Source organism: Sorex fumeus, unplaced genomic scaffold, assembly GCF_029834395.1.
Source record: "Sorex fumeus unplaced genomic scaffold, SorFum_2.1 ptg000019l, whole genome shotgun sequence".
In the NCBI taxonomy this organism is placed as follows: Eukaryota; Metazoa; Chordata; class Mammalia; order Eulipotyphla; family Soricidae; genus Sorex; species Sorex fumeus.
Window position 1 is genome coordinate 34,279,210 of NW_026606076.1, and position 23,619 is coordinate 34,302,828.

At 49.6% G+C, this 23,619-nt stretch overlaps 1 pseudogene; it reads left to right on the top strand.

The window, feature by feature from the left end:
* LOC130022191 (putative zinc finger protein 66) overlaps positions 1–19,243 on the top strand; it is a 58,807-nt pseudogene extending 39,564 nt beyond the window's left edge.
* The last annotated feature ends 4,376 nt before the right edge of the window (positions 19,244–23,619 follow it).

Below are 23,619 nucleotides of genomic sequence, written 5' to 3' on the forward strand. Positions count from 1 at the left end.
GCCCTGCCATTCTGAATACCTTGCTCAGCACAGTAAAATTCAGTGGAGGGAAAACTTATCAACGTCAGACATGTGGGAAGGCCATCACTTGGTGCTATTCTCTTAGTCAGTATATCAGAATTCATACTGGAGAGAAACCACATATATGCCAGGAATGTGGGAATGGATTCATATTATCCTCACACCTTAGTCAACATAGAAAAATTCATACTGGATGATTTGATCCCTTAATAATAGTCTCTAAGGTCAGAACAGAACAGCTCAGCAAAGCAAGTTTCCTTTGGACAAGATGGTCAAGGGTGCTACAAAAGTGCAGTTAGGAGGGAAATAAGCCTGCCTGCTTGGGACAGCCTTCTCCTCATGTCAGTGAAAGGTACCTGCTGATTTTCACCCAGGCTGCAGCTATGTCAGTGTACTAGTGCTGAGATTGCTTTTTTTATTTAACTTGTAAATAATGGGTCTTGGTGATGAAAATTAGGAGAAAGTTGACTGAATAAACAGGTATAAAAACACCCCCTGCTCAGAGCTGTCATGGCTAACCACTGTGTTATTGTTTGCTCTGCTTCTGGCTTGGCCAAAAGGTGCTGGTTTGTAGTAATTATGGCAGAAATCACCCAAGATGCTGATTTGAATCCTTTGAAAGTGGAAATAAGGCAAACTTTCATTCTTCAGTCCTTTCTGTGTTAGGATTTGGGATGCTTGAGCACCCTGTGCCTCGGGTTTGGGAAATTCAGCGTGGATCACGCCAGCTTGTAGGGCATTTTAACCCTTGTTTTTTCACTTTTTCTGGATAACCAGGCTTTAGGGGATGTGGTGCTTTTGATGGGTGCTTGAGGGCTGTTCAGTGACGCAGGTATCTTGGGTGAGGGTGCGTTATCCTGAAAGCCCTTGCAGCCACAATCGCAACCAGGTCCAAGATGGTACTGGAGGGTGGGCACATGGACTTTGGGCCTTGGTTTGAGGGACCTGCAGAAAGTGGAGGTCTTAGCCATCTCATACCTCCCTACTCAGGACAGCGTGTGGCCCTGTTTGGAGTCTTTGTACTGGATATAACACTAATCAAAATTCCAGATATGTCGCTGTAATTTTTATTGGCTCCCGTGCTGGGATGGGACCTTCTGGGCGTGTCTTTACAAGTGAGAGGTATTTGCCTCTGAAATTTGCTCTTTGGATTATATATTGCTTTTTTGGGTCACACCCAGCGATGCACAGGGGTTACCCCTGGCTTATATACTCAGGAATTACTCCTGGAAGTGCTCAGGGGACATATTGTTGTTGGAAATCAAACCCGAATTGGTCGCGTGGAAGGAAAATGTCCTGTCCTCTCTGCTGTCACTCCAGCCCCTCTTTGGATTAATTTTAGTAGCTCTTTATATTCAGTGGAGTTGGAAGGGAAGAAAAGACATTCTTCGATGTTCAAGGCTTACTTCTGGCTCTGCAGCTCAGTAATTATTCTGGGGTGCTGCCGGGCATCTATGGGATGGGAAGGTTTGACCTGGATCAGCAAGTCAAACATCCTACTCAATTTACGGTGAGTCTAACCCCAATATTGTTTTTTTTTTTCCATATCAAGAATTTCTACTTCCTGGCGGTGTGGTGCCACCAGCAGGTCAATCTGTGGCTGTGAGGCGAGTGTATCAGCAGACTGATGGCGCCCTCAGACTTCCAGATACCCCAAAATTGCTGCTGTGCATTTGGCCAGACTCCAAAAACCTGGGGCAAAGTTTACCAGGAAAGTAAACAGCCAAAAGTTAGGTATGTGTGAGACACACCAAGAAACCATTTCTTGCTCAGCTACATATATGGAGGTAAGGCTTCTCTGGTTCCTGATCAAACTGCTTAAAGGACATTATCCCATAGACTCAGAGATAAATCTTGGAACCCAGCAGCCTTTGCAGAGATGCACTCAGTCCCCGCAATGGGCTACCAGTGCCAGACAACGGCAAGGGGGAAAGGGTGTGTCCCTCTGCCTGCTCCCCCTTTGGCTTGACAGCTGCCATCCTCCATTGGACATCTGCCATTGGACAGTCAGGTTCGGGCCTGCTGTGACAAACACGCAGAGCCTCATGAGATGGGGGTGACATGGCTCTTTCCTCCCTGCCCCAATGAGACCCTGTGTCACTGCCCACCAATGGACTCTCTTGCTTGGGATCAAGCTGCTTAACGGCCATGATCCCAGAGACTCAGAAACAAATTTCGGAGCCCAGCGACTTTTAGCAGAAATCCATCAGTTCCCCATAGTAGGTTACCAGCGCTGGGCCACCCCAGGTGGAAATAGGTTTCGTGCCTTGGCCTGTTACCCCTGGCAGCTCGGTGGACACCATCTCCAATGGCCTCTGGACAGTTAGGTTTGGGCCCGCAGTGATGAGACATGCAGTACCGAAGGGGATGGTGGTGAAGCCAGCCCTTTTCTCCCCACCCCAAAGAGACCCCGAGTTGCCTGGCGCCCATGAATGGCCTCTGTGGATCATGATCAAGCTTCTTAATGGCCATGATCCCAGAGATTCAGAGACAAATCTAGAAACCCAGCAGCTTTTGGCAGAAATGCGTTGGGACCACGCAGTAGGTTACTGTCGCTGGGTCACACAGGGGGAAAGGATGCTGTGCCTCTGCCTGCTCCACTTAGCGGATCCATGGCCACCATCCTCCAGAGGCCATTGGAAAGTCAGGTTTGGGCCCACAGTGACAAGATACAATGGGCCTCACAGTATGGGTGTGGCGGTGGCCCTTTCCTCCAGCCCTGAGACCCTAAGTTGCACCCACAAACCGCCTCTCTTGCTTCTGATAAATCTGCTTAATGGCCATGATTCCATAGACTCAGGAACAACTATCAGAACCCAGCATGTTTTGGCAGAAATCCCTCCATATTGTTAAATTTTCAAAATAAGAAAATCATATGTTATTTATAACCTGCAGTAGAAAATAAATTGTCTATTGTTGCCTTTTCAGCAGATCTGAGTGCTTGGGTAAAATTCCAAATAGTAATGGTGGGACTGGTGTCAAAATATTGAATGTGATCAAAGTAGAGAGAGAGAGTAATGTGGAAATCATCTGCCCCACAGGTAGGGGGAGGATGTGGGATGGGGGGTATACTGGGGTTTTTGGTGGTAAAAAAATGGGCTCGGTGAAGGGATGGGTGTTTCATTGTATGACTGAGATTTAATCCCGAAAGTTTTGTAACTGCTCTCACGGTGATTCAATAAATAAAATTTGAAAAAAAGTAAGGTGGAGTTCATGCCCATTTTAATCAGCCTAAATAATGGCTGAATAAACTGCAATACTCCTAAGGAAAAAAAGGAATTTCTACTTCCACATGCCCAGTTGCAAACAGTCCCTTTCTCTTCATCACTCCCTGACCAGGATATCAGGGATACTGGTTCTTGGGGTGGCTACATTGGTAAACTTGTTGTTTTATGTTTTTCTGAAAGGGAGATATTTGAGTATGGGGAAGCATCCTCCACCCAGATCCTCCATATTCCAGTAGGCAGAGGTCACACCCACCAACTGGCCCCCTGGTGCCGTGTAATGTGTAATCCCATCAACGGCCAAGACCCAGAGATTATAAAACCCAGATCCCGGAAGAGAACAGTGCAGAGTCTCCTGCCCCTGTGCCTGGCTGTCCTCACCGGGGCCCCTTGGAGTGGAGTGGGTTGAGTTTCCCTCCCCCCCCGACCAGGGCTCTGGCGGCTGAAGACCTCCAGAACCAGCCACCACCATGGTGAGACCACTCCCTGAACACCTGAATGTACCGGCAGAGGAACAAAGGCATGCGGGTTCCGGGGCTGAAATCTCCAAGCCTGCTCAGATCGGGGCTGAGCATCCTCCACCCAGATCCCCCATATTCCAGTAGGCAGGGGTCACACCCACCAACTGACCCCCTGGCGCCATGTAATCCCATCAACGGCCAAGACCCAAAGACTATAAAACCCAGATCCCAGAAGCAAATGCGGCTGAGCGACATTATTATTTCATGCTTACTTTGGACAAACTGGCAGGCTACCAAATGTAACCTGCCCACATGGCAGAGTCTGGCAAGCTCCCCGTGGCATACCCAATATGCCAAATACCAGTAACAATGATGGGTCTAATTCTCCTAACCCTGAAATAGCCTTGAATCTCAGGGCTAGGATGAAGAAGACGTCACTGGGGCCTGCTCGAGGTAATCGACGAACAAAAGGATGGTCGTGATCATGATCGGGGAAGGGGAACTTTGCTCAGGGGTCACTCCTAGTGTGCTGAGAAGAAATTCATTTTAGAATTGGCCAGAGCCATAGTAAAGCAAGTACATTGCTTGCCTTGCATGTGGCCAACCCAAGGGTACTCCAGTTCACAGCATCTTTGAGTTGCTCACTGGAAATTGAGTGTCTCCTTCTCATCCCTAGAACAGGTGATGTGGGGGTGTGGCATGAGGGAGGAATGTCTAGTGGTTTGGTCCAACCCAGTGTTGCTTTCTTTTGGTCCTACTGGGTCTGTGCTTAGGTATTACTCTGTCTGGTGCTCGCAGGAGCAGTGTTCATTGACTCTGTCCCTGGGGTGGCTGTGTGCAAGTCCATCAACTTTCAGTATAGTGCCATTGTAAGAAATCTGGCTTTCATACTGTGATTACTGGGGCCCGTCACCCTAAAGTGTTGGTGGAGGCCGGTTTCTCCCTTCTAAAGTGGGGAGACGGGAGAGGCCCTGAGCTCCTCTACGGTGTTGCAGTATATCCTTTGGCCCTATTGTGTGGAGTGGGATGGCCTCCTCCTCCCCTTGTGTGTGCTGATTCAAGATGCAGTTACCTATGTCAATATGGCAGAGAGTTTTACCAGAGAGGAGTGAACATGCCTGGTTGCCTCTCAGAGGAATCTCTACAGGGACGTGTTGCTGGAGTCAAAAGAGAAACAAAGAGATGGGGGGCCACTGATTGATGATCAGAATGACCCATTTAATGCAAATCTGTTAGCATACTTACAGAGCATTGAAGGGGTTTGATGTATAGGACTACACGTAGGGGTGACTGCACATGCTCTGCTCAGGTTCCTGCATAAATAGTTCCTTCCATTGATAAATTAATTGTGTTATACTTCAATTCAGTGTGTTATTTTGGGATTTATTTCGGGGCCAAAGTGCCCATTCTTCCTGGCTCTCTGATGAAGGATCATTCCTGGCAGTGCTCCAGGACCCACGGAGGTGATGTGGATTAACCCAGTCAAACAGCTTATGAGGCTGGTGTCTTATCCACTCTGCACCAGTGCTGCAACTTCATTATTTTTTGGTTTTGATTTTGTTTGGGGGCTACAAACAGCAATGCTCTGGATTTCTCCTGGGAATATATTCAGTAATTTCTCCTGGCAGTGCTCTGGTGCCATCTGGAGGTCAGAGATCAAAACTGTGAGTGTCAGGAATGTGTCCGCCCCCTGGACCTTCCTTCCAGCGACAGGTTCATTTTTTCTAGGGTCCCACCCCATCAGACACAGGATTGTTTATTGGGATTACTTCCAGTGGATCTTGGGACACTTCAGCATGACTCATTTACAGCTTAAATTGAAATATGGTTATTCTGCTGCCTACCTGCCAGTTACTGAAACAACCTGCTTCATTTTTCCCCCATGGACATGAGTGTGAGAGCATTGGTTCACCCTATTACAGCATCAGGGCACTTCTCCCTACTCCCAGCCCCTCACTGTGTGACCAACCACTCCAGGAGCTTCCTCTCTACTCTTACGTATAAGCCCATCCACCTTGCAGCACAGATTCAGCTGGGTTTTCCAAAACAACCTCTCCACACCTGGAGCCTGGCCCTGTATATGCTGCCTGCGGAGCCTGAAGTGACATCACAGCGCAGGAGCTACTGGGTACACATTTTGTTTCTGACACAGATGCTTCAGTCACGCTGCCCTTGGGTACCCGGGGTGAAGGAGGAAGTGGCGTTCTGGCACGGCAGGGGACTCTGAAGGCCGATTTTGTGGCAGGAAGGGAGCGTCCTCCCATCAGCACCCCATGCCAACCATCTCTCCACTGTGAGCGGTGGAACCACGTCAGCTTGGGGTTCTTTCGTGCTTGTTTTTCGCTTATTCCCCTATATCCAGGTAGTTCCTGAGGCGCAATTGCCTCCAGCTCTGTGATGATGTAGCAGTGGGTGGGTGCAGGCTGGGTGCAGGGGATTGGGCACTGAGGTGCGGGATCTGCGTAGGATGGGGACTTCACCGTCCCGATCCTCCCAGCACAGACTGCACTGGGCCCGGTCCTTGAACCTTTGGGCCAGACATAGGAGTCAACCTAGAACCTCCAGACTCACATGAGGGGCATCACTTCAGCCTCTTGCTGGCAAAGGAACCGGTTTTCATCCTTGTTTGTCACTGGCTGCTGTGATGGGGCGAAGCCACCGGGTGCGTGGTGCTTGCAGGTGGCTGGGTTTGCCAATTAAAATTCTTTTGTAGCTATTTTTATTTGGTCTTTCTTTTTTCTGGGGTGGGTGGTCCACCCGTAGATGCTCAGGTTTTATTTCTGTCACTGTGCTCAGGAATTATTCCTGTCGTTGCTCTGGGGGCCGTACGGGATGCAGAAGATTGATCGGAGTCATCAATGTAAGCATCCAACCTGTTTTATTGTCTGTTTTATCCCTACATAGGGCTGGAGCAATAGCACAGCAGTAGGGCGTTTGCCTTGCACACAGCCAACATGGCCGACCCGAGTTCGATTCCTCCGCCCCTCTCGGAGAGCCCGGCAAGCTACCGAGGGTATTCGATATGCCAGACACAGTAACAACAAAGTCTCCAATGGAGACGTTACTGGGCCCGCTCGAGCAAATCGACGATCAACGGGAGGGCCTTTACCTTTTACCTTTACCTATCCCTACATAGTTTTATTCCCAGATCAGGATTTTCTAGTCTCTTAGGTAGCAAGCCAGCCCTCACCCGCATCTCTCCCTGGCCAAGTGACCCCTGGTAACTGGTTGTTGGGTGAGTACAGTGGATAAACATATCTTTGTATTTTGTTTTTTCGTGTATTTTTTTTCTTTTTTGAAGGAACGGGTTTTTTTGGAGACAAGAAGCTCTGCTCAGGGATCACTCCTCGTGTGCTGGGAAGCAATTAACTGATAAATGGCCAGAGCCAAAGTACAGTGCTAAGGGCACTTGCCTTGCACAAAGCCAACCAAGGTTTGAGCCCCTGCATACGAGTAAAAGGCATATAATGAGGCTTTAAACACCCACTGTTTGGGGCTAGAGAGAGAGCACAGCGGGGAGGGCGTTTGCCTTGCACGCAACCAACCCTGGTTCAATTCCCAGCATTTCATATGGTCTCCTAAGCACCACCAGGAGTAATTCCTGAGTTCCGAGCCAGGAGTAACCCCTGAGCATTGCCAGGTGTGACCCAAAAAGCAATAAATAAATAAATAAATAAATAAATAAACACCCACTGTTTGACTCTTTAACTATAGCAGGCTAGAATTTGTCATTGCACATGACATTGTTTTTTCTTTTCTTTTCTCTCCTGCTTGGTTAGAGTTACCAAGTTGCTGACCTTCTGGGCCACATCCTACAGTTTGTCGGTCTAACTCCTGACTGAACTCAGGGCTCACTGCTGCCAGGGTCAGGGCACCATAAGGTATGCTTGGGTATTTCCTTGGGACAGCCAACTGCAAGATATTACATGCTGTAATATTGCTGTGACACATGAGATAGAAAATGTCTAGTTAGAAAGTAGACTTACACAAGAAGTTCTGACTGTCAGACACAGTTCCTATCATGACCTTTAGTAAACACTCTGAATAATAGGATAATTATGCTCTACAACACACATTTGCGTGGTACTCAAATCTGTTCCTGCAAGACAGGAGGGAGTACTGGAAGAGGCTCACGTGGATATGCTGATTCGGGAGTAGAGTAGATCAGGACCCAGAGGAGCCCGGTTCAGCAGGACGGAACTAGGACTGTGCTTTGGGCTCATATGGGCCCAGAAGTGATCCTGGTCCCTGCAGAGAGCTCCCAAATGCATGTTCCTGCCCAGGTGCCAGAGGGCACCTGATAGTTTGCCCATGCTGAGGCCCTTTAGCTGAGCCCATGGCAGTGCCACTTTCAGGCTGAGGGTCACTGGGGCCAGCATTGATGCCGGCCTGCAGGGGGTGCTGATGTGCTTGGGCACCTGGGCTCAGATTCAGCCCCTTGCTGGACCTGTGGGACCTTTCTGTAGTTTTTAGGATGGAGTCCAGGGACTCAGGCAGGGCTGCAGTTTTCTCTCCTGTGTCTGGGACCCAGACCTTCTGTTTGGACATGTAGCCCAGATTCCAACCCACTTTAACATCCTCATGAGAGGAAGAAACTTCTAGCAGTGTCTTCCTGGAGTGGGTCAGAGTTCTGGTGATAATATTTTCCCCGTTGGGAGTATTTCTGCCTCCAAAGCTGGGGCTTCTGGTACGGATTTAGGGGTGGGGTGTGCTCCTCTTTGGTGCTCATGGATATGACTTCTCCAGGTCTTTGCACATGGCCTCCTGCCGATCTTCAGGAATAACAGATGCTGGAGATGATGATGACACATCATCTGACACACTGTTGCCAGGAATGAGGTACGTGTCAAGATGACATGGTGCAGTGCCTGGAACTTGCTGTCTTCCTGGCCCATCTGTCTCCAGTTGGTTTAGGAAGGAGCCCTGGACTGAGATTCCTGGAAAGGGTTTCCAACTATGCTGTATGAGGTAAATTTTGTCCCTGTTTGCTTTGTTGTATATGGATTGAGTCCTCACCCAGAGGTGCTCCAGAAGTACTCCCAACTCAGTGCTCAAGTGTCACTTCTTTGAGAACTTGGGGATCTTACAGGGTACTCGGGGTCCAAGGCTAACTTTGGGATTTTTGGTTATTTTATATTGGGATGTGATGTGGGACCAGACCTTGTGATGTTCACAATTACTCCTGACTCTGCACTGCAGCATAGCACCTCAGAGTGCATGAAGGACTGGGTGTGACTGAAGAATCGCCAGCCCTACCCCTACAATGCTGCTTGATGCTTTGTTTTCTTTTATATTTATTTTTGTGCCACAGTGGAGTTTCTCAGGGCTTCCTCTTGGCTCTGTGCTGTAGGTTCACACCTCAGGGGCATTAGGGGCCCCTGGTGTGTTGGCCCCATATGTATCCTGGCAGCTACAGTGACTCGGGCCCCAGAATATGTGTTTCCCCTGCCTTGTCCTTCCAGCTCTGGAGGGCTTCGCCTGCTCAGTCACAGTGTCACGTTCACATGCTGCTGTGCATGCAGTTCTGAGCTTGCGCCCGTACCTGGGAGACAAGCAAAGTATGTTGTATCTGGTAGAGGTGTTAAAGATCAAGACATTTTTGCCTCTTGAACAGGGATTAGAGGCAGCCCTGAACCGTGACTTCAGGGTCCTACAGGCACATATGTCCACACAGAGCTTTGAGTTTGCCACTGTACATTGACTGTCCCCTTCTCATCCCTAGAACAGGGCGTGTGGAAGTGTGACATGGAGGGTCGTCTGGTGTTTGGTCCAACTCAATGTATCTTCTATGTTTGGTGCTACTGGTTATGTACTTGGGCGTTTCATTCTGCAGTGCTCACCAGAGCAGTATTCATTGGCTTTGTCCCTGGGGTGGCCCTGTGTTAGTCTAGTACCTGCAGGAACCTTGTAGTATAGTGTCATTGTAGCAGATCTGGCTTCTCTCAAGTGATTTCCGGGACCTGTCACCCATCATCCTGAAATGCAGTGGAGGCTGGTTCCTCCCTATGGGAGTGAAGAGAGGAGGAGGCCCTGTACTCCTCTAGGGCACTAGGGTGTCTCATCCTCAGGCCCCATAGTATAGGGTGTGATGTGTGATGGCCTCACTCACAGCCCCTATGTGTACCAGCTTAGGACATGGTGATCGTCCCCTATTTGGCCATGAGATTCACCATGGAAGAGTGGCCGTGCCTGGATGCCTCTCAGAGGAAGCTCTACAGGGATGTGATGCTGGAGACCCCACCAGCACCTGTGGGCTGTCGATGAGAGCTGCTGGGCCTGCTTTCAATGCCCAGAGAAACCCATGTGGGCTCCTAGGGGCTGGGCCAAACTGTGATTCTGATTTACTGGTAGGTGTGACAGCCATGCATATAGCTGTTTCTCTACTTCCTTTCATTTTTTCCTTCCTTCCTTCCTTCCTTCCTTCCTTCCTTCTTTCTTTCTTTCTTTCTTTCTGTCATATTTTCTTTCTTACTTTCTTTCTGGGGCACACTATTGATTCTGAGGGGTTCTTACTGATTCTATACTCAGAAATCATTGTTGGTAGGCATGGAGAATCATATTGGATGCCCAGTATACCCGGGACAGCTAAATGTATTCAAGCACCCTATGAGCTTTTTCTTCCTTTACTAAATGGAATTACTATCAGCCAGAACAATAGTATAATCAGTCTGGCATTTTTTCTTTGTTGCTAGTCCAGGTTCAATCCACGGAATCCAATACGATCCCAAGACACAGCCAAGAGTATTTCCTCTGCCCAGATCCAGGATTAAACCGTGTGCATTGCTGGGTGCAATCCCCAAAATATACGAAGTAAATTTACTTCTATTACCACACTTAACTTTCATGTTTTATTTTGTTTTGAGTATTGTTCCGGGACCACACCCAGCATTTTCTCGGGTTCTGTGCCAAAAGATCACTCCTGGCAGTGATCAGGGGACAATTCGGGTACTGTGGATTGCAATCTGGTCAGGAGTTTGCAGAGTGCACGCCTAGACAGACCTTCAACTTCATTTATTTTTTCTTTGTTTTTCTTTGGGGCCACACCTGGCGATGCTCAGAGGTTCCTGCTGATAGTACACTCACGAGTTCCTTCTGGTGATGCTTAGGGAATCATATGGGATGCAGGTTCACAGCACTAAGAGTGTGTACGGCACAGGCGAGCCCCGACCTTCTGGAGTATCTCCTTAGCACTTGCTTTATTTGCTATGAGTCCAACTTAATTTTTTCGCTTTGTTTGCTTTGTTTGGGGACCCACCTTGTGATGCGCATGGGTGACTCCTGCTTCTGCACTCAAGGGTCACTTCTGGAAGAGCTCTGGAGACTATATGGGACGTGGGGACTCGAACCTAGATCAGCCACATCAAGTCAGCACTGTTCCCACTGTACTGTCTCTCCAGCCACTATTTTATTATCTGAAATGTCATTTTATTTATTTGAGAGGGGAAGTGTGGGCCACACCCATCTCTGCTCAGGGCTCCCTTCTGTGTCGGCTCAGGGCAAGGTAAGTGCCCTCTGCTCAATATCTTCTCACTAATCCCAAAGATTCTAACTTGAGTAATAATTTGTAAAAGTGTGACTCAAGTTTGTTTAGTTCTTTTACTTGTAATTTTAAAATTTTCGTTCATTTACTTTTTGGCTTTTGGGTCACAATCAGTGATGTTTAGGGGTTACTCCGGCTCTGCCTTCAGGAATTACTCTTGGCAGTGCTCAGGGACCTTAAGGGATACATGGGATCAAACCCGGTTGGACTGTGTGCAAGGCACACGCCCTCCCTGCTGTGCCATCTCTCTGTCCGCTAAGATCATTTATATCTTAGCGCCTAACCCCCTCAGCTGATGTTCTGTTCAGTGCTTAGGGTAACTTCCAGTGTTCCCAGGAGACCAGATGGTGCCTGGAATCAAGTCAGAGGGTCCCACATGCAAAGCATATTCCCCAATCCTGTGCATTGTCACCCTGCCTCCATTGGACTCTTCTACGGATTTTAAAATTTGTTCTGGGCCAAACCAGTTGGACTCAGGGTTTGCTCCTGGCCTCTGCACTCAGGGATCATGGCTGGCTGGTAGGGCACAAACTTGGTTTGAATATGGGCAAGTACTTTGCCCCACCTACTGTACTATCTGCTACACCGACTTCTATTTCCCTTTGTTTTTAGCTTAAAATAAAGTTGTAGGTCTTGCCATCCTTGTCCTCACTTGGGTGCTTGGATTTCCTCCTGACTGTGCACTCAGTGAGCACTCTGGGAGGGGCTCAGAAACTCCATTTGGTTCCGGGGTGAGAGAGCGTAAGTGCGGAGGGCTCTTCCTTACTCGAAGAAAACCGGGTTCAATCACTGACCTTCCATGGAGCCAATACTATCAGAAGTGATTCCTGAGTGCGGATACAGGATTAACCCTTGAGCATCACCAAGTGTGACCCCAAAACAGAGCTACATACAGTGCTGGGATGAAACTTAAGTCAGCCATATGCCTGGCCAAGCCTAGAATGTTAGTGGTATTATCTGTGGCCCCATTATTTAACTCTTAAATTGAAACCTTATCTTATGTCTCACTCCCCACCAATCTCTGGCATATTGAAAGTGGATATTATGATCATGCCTTTTCAGTAATATGGCCGGTTAGACCAGGGGCACATGAGGATTACTTGTCCTCTTTTCCTTGTGACTAATCCATGCTTCCATCTCTGTGGGGACTGGGCTTTTTGGGGTGAAGCCAGTGTTAATCTCCTGGGTGGAAGAGGAGCCCTAAAGCCGAGGAGGAGAGGTGTGTGTCCCACTGAGTGTCTGAGGACCCTGGCTGAGGCCCTGGGCACTGTGTGGGTGCCTTGAGAGCATGTGAAACATGCTGCTGACCCCGAGGTCCTTGGGCTCCTGGATCAGGTGTCTGTGCTGTGCTCATGCTGCCCTTCACTCCCCTGAGCTGTCTGTTACCGAGCAATCCTACGCTTTGATTTCTTGACTTTGTTGTTATTCTTCCTCATCTGTCAGGTATGTGGAATAGTTTATGAGTTTCAAGGTCCTTGTTCCCCTGGCTGTATAAGTAGCCTGACTGTACACCTACAGGGTCGGGTGCCCTTTCTGGAGCACTGGACCCCGCTCTTTCAATCAGACACCATGCTTATCTTTGCCTTTGGATCATGCCATGGTGCTTTGAGTATAGAAAGAAATGTAGTTTTCTTTGATTTCATGGCCTGGGGATTCCCAGCAGTTATTCCTGGTAGTTCTCAGAAGTTGCTTTCGGCGGTGTTCAGGGATCAATCCCTGTCAGCCTCATGCAAGGCTATCTGCTTTACTATTGACCAACCAAAAATGTTTTATTGCGTGCATGTGAAACTGTTGAGTGTGATCCTATAGTGAAGCTAATTGGAACCAGAATGGCAGTGCATCAGAGAGGGTGTTTGCCTTACAGACACCGCCTCCCTTCGATGTTTGGCATCCCCGATGGTATCCTGAGGATCACTGGGTCTGATCAAAAATAAAACCCAAAACGTTTTTTCGGGGATTGCCGTGCTCCTCCCAGAGACACTTCCAGCAGAGTTTTCCTTTCTATACGCTTATTTGAACTGTGAGAATCATGGAGATGTCTTTCACCTGCTCAGCCATTCAGGGGTGTTGCATTCAACATGGGACTAATTCTTTTGTATTGTTTTTGATTTGAGAATTCAAATCACAGGTTCTGGATGTGGCATTGCAGCAATTTGATTTGGGAACATGGATATTGCATACACGTGTGCTGGTAAGATTCTCTTGTTGAAACTAAATATTATGCCATTGGGGGTACTTTGTGAACCAAGCATGTGACTTGAAAGGTGGTCCAGCTACATCCCCCAACCACATCTATGGTCTCAGCACCACAGGAAAAATATCAGAACCTGGGGCTGGAGTGATAGCACAGCAGGTAGGGCATTTTCCTTGCACGCGGCCGACTTGGGTTCGATTCCCAGCATCACATATGGTCCCCCGGGCACCTCCGGGGTAATTCCTGATTGCATGAGCCAGGAGTAATCCCTGTGTATTGCAGGGTGTGACCCCAAAAAGCAAAAAAAATTCAGAGCCTAATGCTGGGACTAGAGGGTCTTTAACTTCAGTGGGTGCTGAAATCTGGAAATTTATTTTATTGTATTGCTTTTTTTTAAGTGCCAGGATTTTCAAAGTTATTCGTAGTTGTACTTAGGCATACAATAATTCAACACCAATCCCTGCACCCACGTCAACTTCCCTCCACCCATGTTCCCATATTCCATACCCACCCCAGTCCCAACTCCACTCCCGCCTGTTCTGTACAACCACATGACTAAGTTTCAGTGATTGCGGCTTAGATCTCTTGTTTTCAGTTCTGTTGCATCTGTATTTTTGGGTAAATGGCTACACCCCTCACTCATGTCACTGGCATATATGAAGCCCTGATCCCTGTAAACTTCTGGTTCTCTCCTGCCCCCAGATTTCTTTCCTTCTTTGACCAGCTCCTCTCTAAACACTGGAGTCAGGGATGATTTAAGTAGCCCCTTTAGAGTACATTTCTACATCCAGTGTTCTGTATTTCATAGATGAGTAACATCATCCTGTTTTTGTTTCTTTTTATGGCTAACTTCACTCAACATGGTATCTTCCAACCGTTTGGCAGCACATATACTAAAATTATAAAACCTAAAAAAATTATTAAATTTTTGCTTTTTGAGTTACATCCATTGATGCTCAGGGGTTACTCCTAGATTTTCGCTCAGGAATTATTCCTAGGGGTACTTGGGGGAGCATATGGGATGCCTGGGATTGTAGCTGGGTTGGCTGTGTGCAAGGCAAATGCCTACCCCTGTACTATGGCACCGACTCCCCCAAAATTATTTTTATTACAGGGGAAATACTGTGACTTTACATTTGATAGAAAGCAAGGACAAGTGTGTTGAAAAGAACTCAATGGTTCAGCACTAGTGGTTTTGCATTAGGAAGGACACTTGCTTGGCACCAGGAAGAAAACTATGGTTCCATTCCAGCACACCACATGGCCCCCAGTGCCCCAGCAGCAGGAATCCTTGAGCAATGCTTGGTGTGACTCTCTCCCCACCTAAGTAAATATAACAAGATAACAAAAAACTCAATGATCCTGCAGAGGAATCTGCTTCAGGTGAGATGTTTGCAAAGGTCCATCTCGGCTGTGTAGGGATACATCATTGCCTTCACATGTGAAGCCCGGGCTCCAAACTCAGCTAGACCCAAACCCAGTCTCAGGCCCCTTTTAATTTTCACTTTAAACTGAGGCTTCACTTTTCTGCAGAGGGTGTTATTTCCACTTACTGTGTCTGTTCTTTTGAGTTGGAAAATTTTTACACAGCTATGTTGTGGGAAGCTGGCCCTTTAACTGACCAAGAGCCTACGTGCCTGTGCTAGGTACGGCTATCCTGACCTACAGTACCCTCAGCAGGTAAAGCCTGTGGTATGGTAATCCTGACCTACGTGACCCTCGGCAGGTGAAGCCTGTGGTTTGGTAATCCTCACCTACGTGACCTTTGGCAGGTAAAGGCTGTCCTATGTATGATTATCCCAAGAAAACAATTGTCATGGCTGTAACTGACAATGATTAACTTAGTATAAGCTTTGTAATGCATGGTAGGTTAAACTTATAGACTCTGTAACTTTCCTAATCACATTTTGAGCACGACCCTTTGTGTAGCTGCCTCACTAATATATACCCCCATCACCCTCAATAAAGCCTGTCCCTTTTTCTCTTTGTTTCTAAGATCCATTTTTTCTCTCGTGTCTTGTGTTCATTTGGTCAGTCTTTCCCTGCACCTACGGATCCTAGGGCCACCTCTGTGGGCCGGAGCGTGGTCTGGCGGGGCCCCCCGCAACTGGCGCCCACACGGGGTGGTGTCTGGGAGACGACTGCCAAACTCCCCTTCAGGAAGCGGTGGCCACCGGGACGCACGGAAAGGTAAGTGCACGCCTAATCAAAAATCCCTGTCTCGTTTGAGGCCGAGTGGGCAGATCCCCATCTCGTTCGAGGCTGAGTGGGTACTAGCTCCTGCCTCATTATAGAGGTCGACGGGGCGGCATCAGGGGAGAATTAAGTGTTCAGTCTCATATGAGGTATATGAGACGGTCACTGGGTTGGATAAGCCCCCCCCCCCCCATGCCCCTTTGTCGTGTCCTTTGTGGAATGTGTGTGTGAGTGAATGAGCGGTCAGGGGCGTCCTCGCCTCTGATTCGAGTCTGTTGTTCCACGGCTGGGCACCCCTAAGATCCCCGAAAAGGCTACGGAATCCGGTTGGGCTGCCTGTGGTTCCACGGGAAACATATGGTCTATGGTGGTGCTGACTTAGACGTCGGCCGCAAGTCACCTTTGGCTGATCCACTACGGCTAAGTTTCCCACCGGCCAGACAAGCACCTGAGTGGGCCCCTTTGTTGGGACTCCCCCGTGTCTCGCGTCTGTTTTTCCCAGGTATTCACACGGGGTACAGCCTTCCAGTGACCCATCTCCTGTCTCGTCAATCTTTATATCTTGTCTGCCTTCTATTCCTTTCATCTGTCTTACTCCCTCTCTTCTTCCTATATTTCTCATTTTCTGTTTCGTAATCTGTATATTCGTGTGTATCTGTATCTTTGAACGCTGTTTCTCCTGACCTCTGACAATGGGTCAGAGTTTAAGCAAGAAGGAATTGTTTATTCATGGTTTAAAGACATCCCTTAATCACCGGGGTATCCAGGTCAAGAAAAAGGATCTCGTAGATTTCTTTCTTCTTATTGAGAAGATCTGTCCCTGGTTCCCTCAAGGAGGGACCATCAATGAGAAATGTTGGGGCCGTGTAGGAGACTGTCTTAAAGACTATTACAGGACGTTTGGCCCCAAGAGAATCCCCGTTCCGACTTTCTCTTATTGGAATCTCATTAATGAGGTCCTTCGAGTCCGACATGTTCAGTCAGATGCCCACCAGATAATTCAAGACTCTGAGACCTTAAAGATTATGGCCCTTTTAACCCTCACTCCCGCATGCCTTCCAGTCCGCCTTCTGTTCTCCCCACCCCCACCGCAGAGACAGAGGAACCTTGTCAGTCCCCGTGTCCCTCTGTGTCAATCCTATGCCCACTGAGGAGCCACCTGAGAAACCTCCTGCAGGCTCTCAGTACGATCCCCCTGAATGTTCGATGCCACGCTTATATCCAGTCATCAGGGATCCCCTCCCCAAGCACTCCCCTCCGCATTCTGTGGACTCTGATGCCCATCCCCCTGAGAACGTTGCTGACCTCGGGGATGCAGCCACATGCTTTCGTGCACCTGAGAGGTCCCCAATGGCCCCCTCGCCCACCCTCGCTGCCCCCCTCCATACAATCCCGAGGTCTCTTTCGGGGTGAGCGATTGTCTTTCTCCACCCCTTGTGGGTCCTGACCTTCGCCTTGTTCCCCACCGCTTGGCGCAGAATACTCAAATGCTCCGCTCCTTCATACAACAAAAGCAGGAATTCCTGGACCTCCTGGGGCAGATCAGGCAGCTTGATCTATCTCCAAATACCCCGCCTGACTCACTAAGCCCGCCACTTAAAGCTCGGCTGCAAGCCCCTCAGATCTTTCCTGCTCTCCGGTCTGGTAGATGCCTCTCACCTCAGGCCCCTTCAGGGGAGGAGAGATAGGGAGCAGCCCAAGAGGCAGACTTCCCAGATGACCGTGAGGGCATCGAGGAGGCTCCTAATCCGGGCAGGGATGCAAGGGACTCAGAGCCAGGTGAGACCCACGTGGGAGCCCATGGACGACAGCACTATGAAAGACTGAAGTTTAGTGATATTAAAGACATTAAGGATGCTGTTGCCTCCTTTGGTCCAAAGGAGGTCCAACTGCCCCCTTTACCCTGAGCCTTTTAGAATCCCTTAGCGAGAGCTGGCTCACCCCTAATGATTGGTTTTCCCTGACCCGTGTCGTTTCAAGCCGCGGAGACTATCTGCTCTGGAAGGTGGATCATCATGATCGCTGTCAGGATATGGCCCGGCGGAATCTCGCTGCGGGAGGGTCCTCCTCCCCCTGGGTACTGAGCAAATTCCTGGGTAATGATTCCTTCTCCTCTAACGAGGTTCAGGCTCCGTTCCCTCCTGGCCTTCTCACACAGATTCAGGCGGCAGCCTTGAAGGCTTGGAAGGGTCTCCCAACCAAGAGTTCCGTTGTCACCTCTCTTTCCAAAGTCCACCAGGGCCCTAACGAGCCCTACAATGACTTTGTTGGCCGCCTGGTGGAGGCTTCTGAGAGCCTCCTGGGGGGAGGCGACACTGATAACGACTTTATTTGCCACCTAGCCTATGAAAATGCTAATTCTGTCTGCCAGGACGTCCTTCGTCCTCATAAAGGAGGCAAGACCCTCTCTGACTACCTCCGCCTGTGCGCCGATGTAGACCCCGCCTCTCACAAAATTGGACTGGCCATTGGGGCGTCCTTTAAAGGTTTAACCCATACTCCCATGACCGCTCCAATTGACCCTAGATTGTGCTTTGGCTGCAACAAGCCTGGTCATTTCCGGCACCACTGCCCAGAGCGGGAGAGGGCGTGCGTGCCCCATACATTATGCCCCAAGTGTAAGGACGGGTACCATTGGGCATCAGACTGCCAGGTTGGAGTTACCTCTCGCCCGGGAAACTTGTCGCGGGGCCGGCCCCAGGGCCCCGTAATGCAGCAGGCAGCTGGGGCACCCCCTTTCTTCCTCCCCAAACTCTTCCGCCTCTGGCCCTTGTTCCCCCTCCGGCTTCGATTCCCTCCTGCGTGCCATCCCAGGAAGCTCCAAATTGGACCTCCGTACCACCTCCCCCACAATCTTAACCCAGGCACAGGGACCTCAGCCCATCCCAGTTAATTTCCAGGGGCCTCTGTCTGCTGGAAAGTTTGGCCTCATTATCGGGAGGGGGAATCTTATACTGGAAGAATTCCAGGTCCTTCCCGGCACTATAGATAATACTCTCACTGGCCAGCTTAGCATTATGGCCATGACTACATCTTCCTTCCTAAGTATAGATCTGGGTGCATTTATGAATTGATGAATTGCTCCTCATCCCGCCTGGCCTTGCTCCTGCTGCCACCGGCCCTGTGCCACTGGGGGTGCATTTGGCTCAGGCTATAAAGGAGTGTAAGCCACTCCTGACCCTCACCAACTTAGGCAGGCCCTTTACCGGCCTTATAGATACTGGAGCTGATACTACCATCATTACTACTAGGGACTGGCTGCCCGAATGGCCACTCTCCCCCTCTTTAACACACCTGCAGGGGATTGGTCATTCAAAAAACCCAATATTAAGTTCAGCTGAACTCAAGTGGCGGACCCCCGAAGGAGAGGAAGGCCACGTCCGCCCCTATGTCCTCCCCGACCTGCCTGTTAATCTGTGGGGGAGGGATATCTTGTCCCAAATGGACCCGATCCTAGTAGATACCAAAGGCCTAGATCTTTTACTTCAGCAGGGCTATCTTCCTAGTCAAGGTCTGGGAAGGCACTCCCAGGGCCTCACTGAACCCGTGATGCCTTCCCTCTCTGTAGGACGACAAGTACTGGGAAATTTACCATAATGGCCGTTGACTTGCCTGTACCCCACACTGATAAGATTATCTGGCAATCAGATGACGCTGTGTGGGTAGATCAATGGACCCTGTCCTCTGAAAAACTGGCCGCAGCGGAGGCGCTAGTGCAGGAGCAGCTCGCTGCTGGACACATAGAACTGACCAATTCCCCCTGGAATACGCCCATTTTTGTGATCAAGAAGAAATCGGGGAAGTGGCATCTGCTCCAGGATCTGAGGGCAATAAACAAGACCATGGTGGTCTTTGGAGCATTACAACCTGGCTTACCATTGCCCGTAGTCATCCCCGCTCTATGGCACAAGATTGTTATTGACCTAAAGGACTGTTTTTTCTCCATCCCCCTCCACCCTGCTGATCACCCCCGATTTGCCTTCAGTGTTCCGGTCACAAATTTCAGAGGCCCGATGAAGCGGTTTCAGTGGAAGGTGCTACCTCAGGGAATGGCCAACAGCCCCACTTTGTGTCAGAAGTTTGTTGCGAGTGTTCTGGCCCCCGTCAGGGAACAATGGCCGGATCTTTACATCGTCCATTATATGGATGATATCCTGCTTGTTGGCCCGCACCCAGATGAAGTTATGCGTTGCTGCAATCATATGATTGACACCCTAACTCACGCAGGGTTTTCCATAGCCCAAGACAAAATTCAGATGAGTGACCCCTACTCCTTCTTAGGCTTTCAGATCGACCGATCTAGAATCAGAGTCCAGAAGGCTCAGCTCATGACTTCCACATTGAGGACTTTAAATGACTTTCAGCAGCTATTAGGCAATATTAACTGGCTCCAACCCTGCCTTAAGCTGACACAAGATGACCTTAAGCCTCTATTTGACACCCTTCGGGGCAATCCCGATTCTAGTTCCCCCCGTACACTTACAGATGACGCCCGACGCGCCCTTGCCCTTGTAGAGCGTGCCATTGATGAACAGTTTATTGTTGCCCTGAACTATGAGCTCCCGTTTTCTCTGATAATTTTTGAGACCCCACACTCCCCTACAGGTCTTGTTTGGCAGACCCATCCCGTTTCCTGGTTGTCTCTATCCTCGACCCCCAGACGTGTCCTCACTCCCTATTACCTCCTTGTTTCCTCATTAATCAGCCTAGGGAGGGAATATTGCAGAAAATACTTCGGCTTAGAGCCAACCACCATCATTCAGCCCTACGACCGAGACCAGGTAAACTGGCTACTCCAGAATTCCGATGACTGGCCCATAGCCTATGTCTCTTTTGAGGGACTCATAGATAATCATTACCCTCCAGACCGACTGGTTCAATTTTGCAAGATACACAGATGGATCTTCCCCACTGTCACTAGAAATAACCCCATCCCCGGGGCTCCCACTATCTTCACTGATGGATCTTCTAGTGGGATGGCAGCATACGTGCACCAAGAGAAGGTTGTCTTCTCTCACACAGACTATACGTCCGCCCAGTTGGTGTAGCTGTCGGCCGTCTGTGAAGTTTTTCAGAACTTCCCTCAGACAGCTTTTAATCTATACACAGATAGTGCCTATGTAGCCTTTTCCGTTCCGCTCCTTGAAACTGTCAGCTATATTAAGGAATCCTCTCAGGCGACCAGTTTGTTCTTACAGATTCAACAGTGCATCCGCTCCTGCCGTCTCCCCTTTTTCATAGGCCATCTGAGAGCCCACTCTGGGCTCCCTGGCCCACTATCCAAAGGCAATGACAGGGCTGATCGGGCTACTTGGCTGATTGCAGCCTCTGTTTCCAGTCCAGACCCCGTATCCGAGGCCACTAAGGCTCATGCACTTCATCATCTTAACGCTAATACTTTAAGAATGATGTTTAAAATCCCTCAAGAGCAGGCCTGACAAATCATTAAGCAGTGCCAGTCTTGTGTCACCTTTCTGCCTGCACCCCACCTGGGAGTCAATCCCAGAGGCTTGGTTCCTAACGCACTCTGGCAAATGGATGTCACCCACGTCTCCTCTTTTGGACGGCTCAGATATGTCCATGTGGTAATAGATACCTTCAGCGGGTATATCTGTGCATCTGCTCAGACAGGCGAGGCCTCTAAGAATGTTATCGCTCATATTCTTTACTGCCTATCTATCCCGGGGAAGCCTCAGTGCATTAAAACGGACAATGGCCCAGGCTATACTGGAAAAAAAATTTCAGAACTTTTTCAAACAATTCCAAATACAGCATACTACCAGAATTCCCTACAATCCACAAGGCCAGGGTATCGCGGAAAGAGCCCACTCTACCCTTAAAATGTATATCTCCAAATTGGTGAAGGATAGAAACCTATATGGTGCCTCTAACTCTCCTAAGACACTGCTGTCCCATGTGCAGTTTGTGCTCAATTTTTTGAGCCTGGATAAGGATGGCCGCAGTGCTGCAGATCGTTTCTGGCACTCTGACTCGAAAAACTCCTATGCTATGCCTAAATGGAAGGATCCACTCACGGCTCAGTGGCATGGCCCGGACCTGGTCCTGATCTGGGGCAGAGGACATGCTTGCATTTTTGATACCCGTGAAGGAGCAGCTCGCTGGCTTCCTGCCCACCTTGTCTGACCTATAAATCATGTAACAAATTCCAGAACCTCGCCTGGCCCTGAGAACACCTCTATTTTCCCCACAGATGTCCCTGGAAATCCTGCTGATGCTGTTAAAATGACACTCCACCCAGTCCGGTGCCGACCATCAAACAGTGAGGCACACCAGCCTATATCCATCTGCTGGAAAGTATTCATCGACCCGATGACAAATGAGAGACAACTCGCTGTGAAGGATGCCACCCGTGTTTTCTGCAAGTGCGCTCCCCAAACCCTTTCCTGGTTCCCTGACTTAGAGGTCGATTACTGCCATGCCATATTCAATGGTTCTTTGCATGCCTTCCCCAATTTACAGTGGCGGCCCTTGCCCAAGTCCCTCTGTGACCACTCGTGGAAGGAAATTACCATTTACATTTTTCCAGAACAGCCTCATCGTCCTGAGTGCGGAGGTGTGCCTGACTTTTTTGGTAAGAATTGGGGCTGTGAATCTTCCGTAGCGGGCCTTCCTCCCTCGTCTCTCTCCACCCCCCGCCTCGATTACCTGATTTACAGCCACCGAGCCACGGCCCCCGGCTCGTCGGGATGTATTCCCCCCTCTGGGGCTGACAGTTGCCGCATGTTCCTCCTATTGTTCACATCCTTGGGGAAACTGCTCCCCAGCTCCCGTTGGGAGGGAGATGGCCTCCGTTGGGGGGTCTGCACTTCGGGCAGCACTCTTCGGTCTCTTCGGTCTCTTCAGTCAGGCCATCAGATTTTTCTTTCGTGTCTGGCACTACCTTGTCCAGCCGGCTCCCTCAGCTCCACCTGCGACCACCCCCAGTACTCCCATCCCAGTAGTCCCCACAGACCGGGTCCCTTCCCCAGGTCTCGAGCCACACCCGAGTGACTCTCTTCGTGGCTTAGTCATGGCCTCTTTTGACTCCCTCAACCGCACCTCCCCAAACCTTACATGCAGCTGCTGGCTGTGCTTGCAACCATCCCCCCCATTTTTTGACCTCTTAGGCAGCCCCTTGCCTTATTCCATACCTCCCGTGAGTGGGCCTCTTTCCTCTCGAACCTTTCCCTCCTGGATGTATCAGGCCATGGATTTTGTGTTGGTGCCGCACCTCCTTCCCTTGACGCTTCCAAACTATGCACCACCCACATCCCTGATCCTTTTCTCCAGTTAGACCAGTGGGTTCTCCCTTCATCTGGATCCTGGTGGCTGTGCGTTTGGGCGGGACTTACCCCACATCTGGCCGGATCCGTCTTTCATCCCGCCCAGGACTTCTGTGTCTCCGTTGTTGTCCTGCCCCGAGTTTTCTACCATCCGGCCAATTCCTTTTTGGACGCTTGGGACAATAGGACTGACCTCCATCTTAATCGTCGCGACCCGTTCACAGCCATCACTGTTGCTACCCTCCTGACCCTGACCCTTGCGGGCGCAGCGATGGGCATCGCGTCCCTGGTGACTCAACACTCTGCACTAGCCTCCCTTCATGCTGCTGTCGAGGCAGACATCAGCTGCTTGGAAGGCTCGTTCACCCATTTGGAAGAATCCCTCAATTTGTTGTCTGAAGTTGCCCTGCAGAATCGGAGAGGACTTGACCTTCTCTTTTTGAAAGAGGGTGGACTCTGTTCCGCACTGGGGGAGGAATGCTGTTTCTATGTCAATCATAGTGGAGTCATTCGGGATACCATGCGGGAACTCCGCGAGGGTTTAGAGCTCAGACAACGCCAACGAGAGTCCTCTACCTCTACCTGGGGCTTTCACACTCTTCTCCCATACCTACTCCCCTTCTTGGGCCCCCTTACTGCACTCTTGTGAATTGCTACTATCGGCCCTTGCGTGTTTAACCATCTAATCAGCTTTATCAAA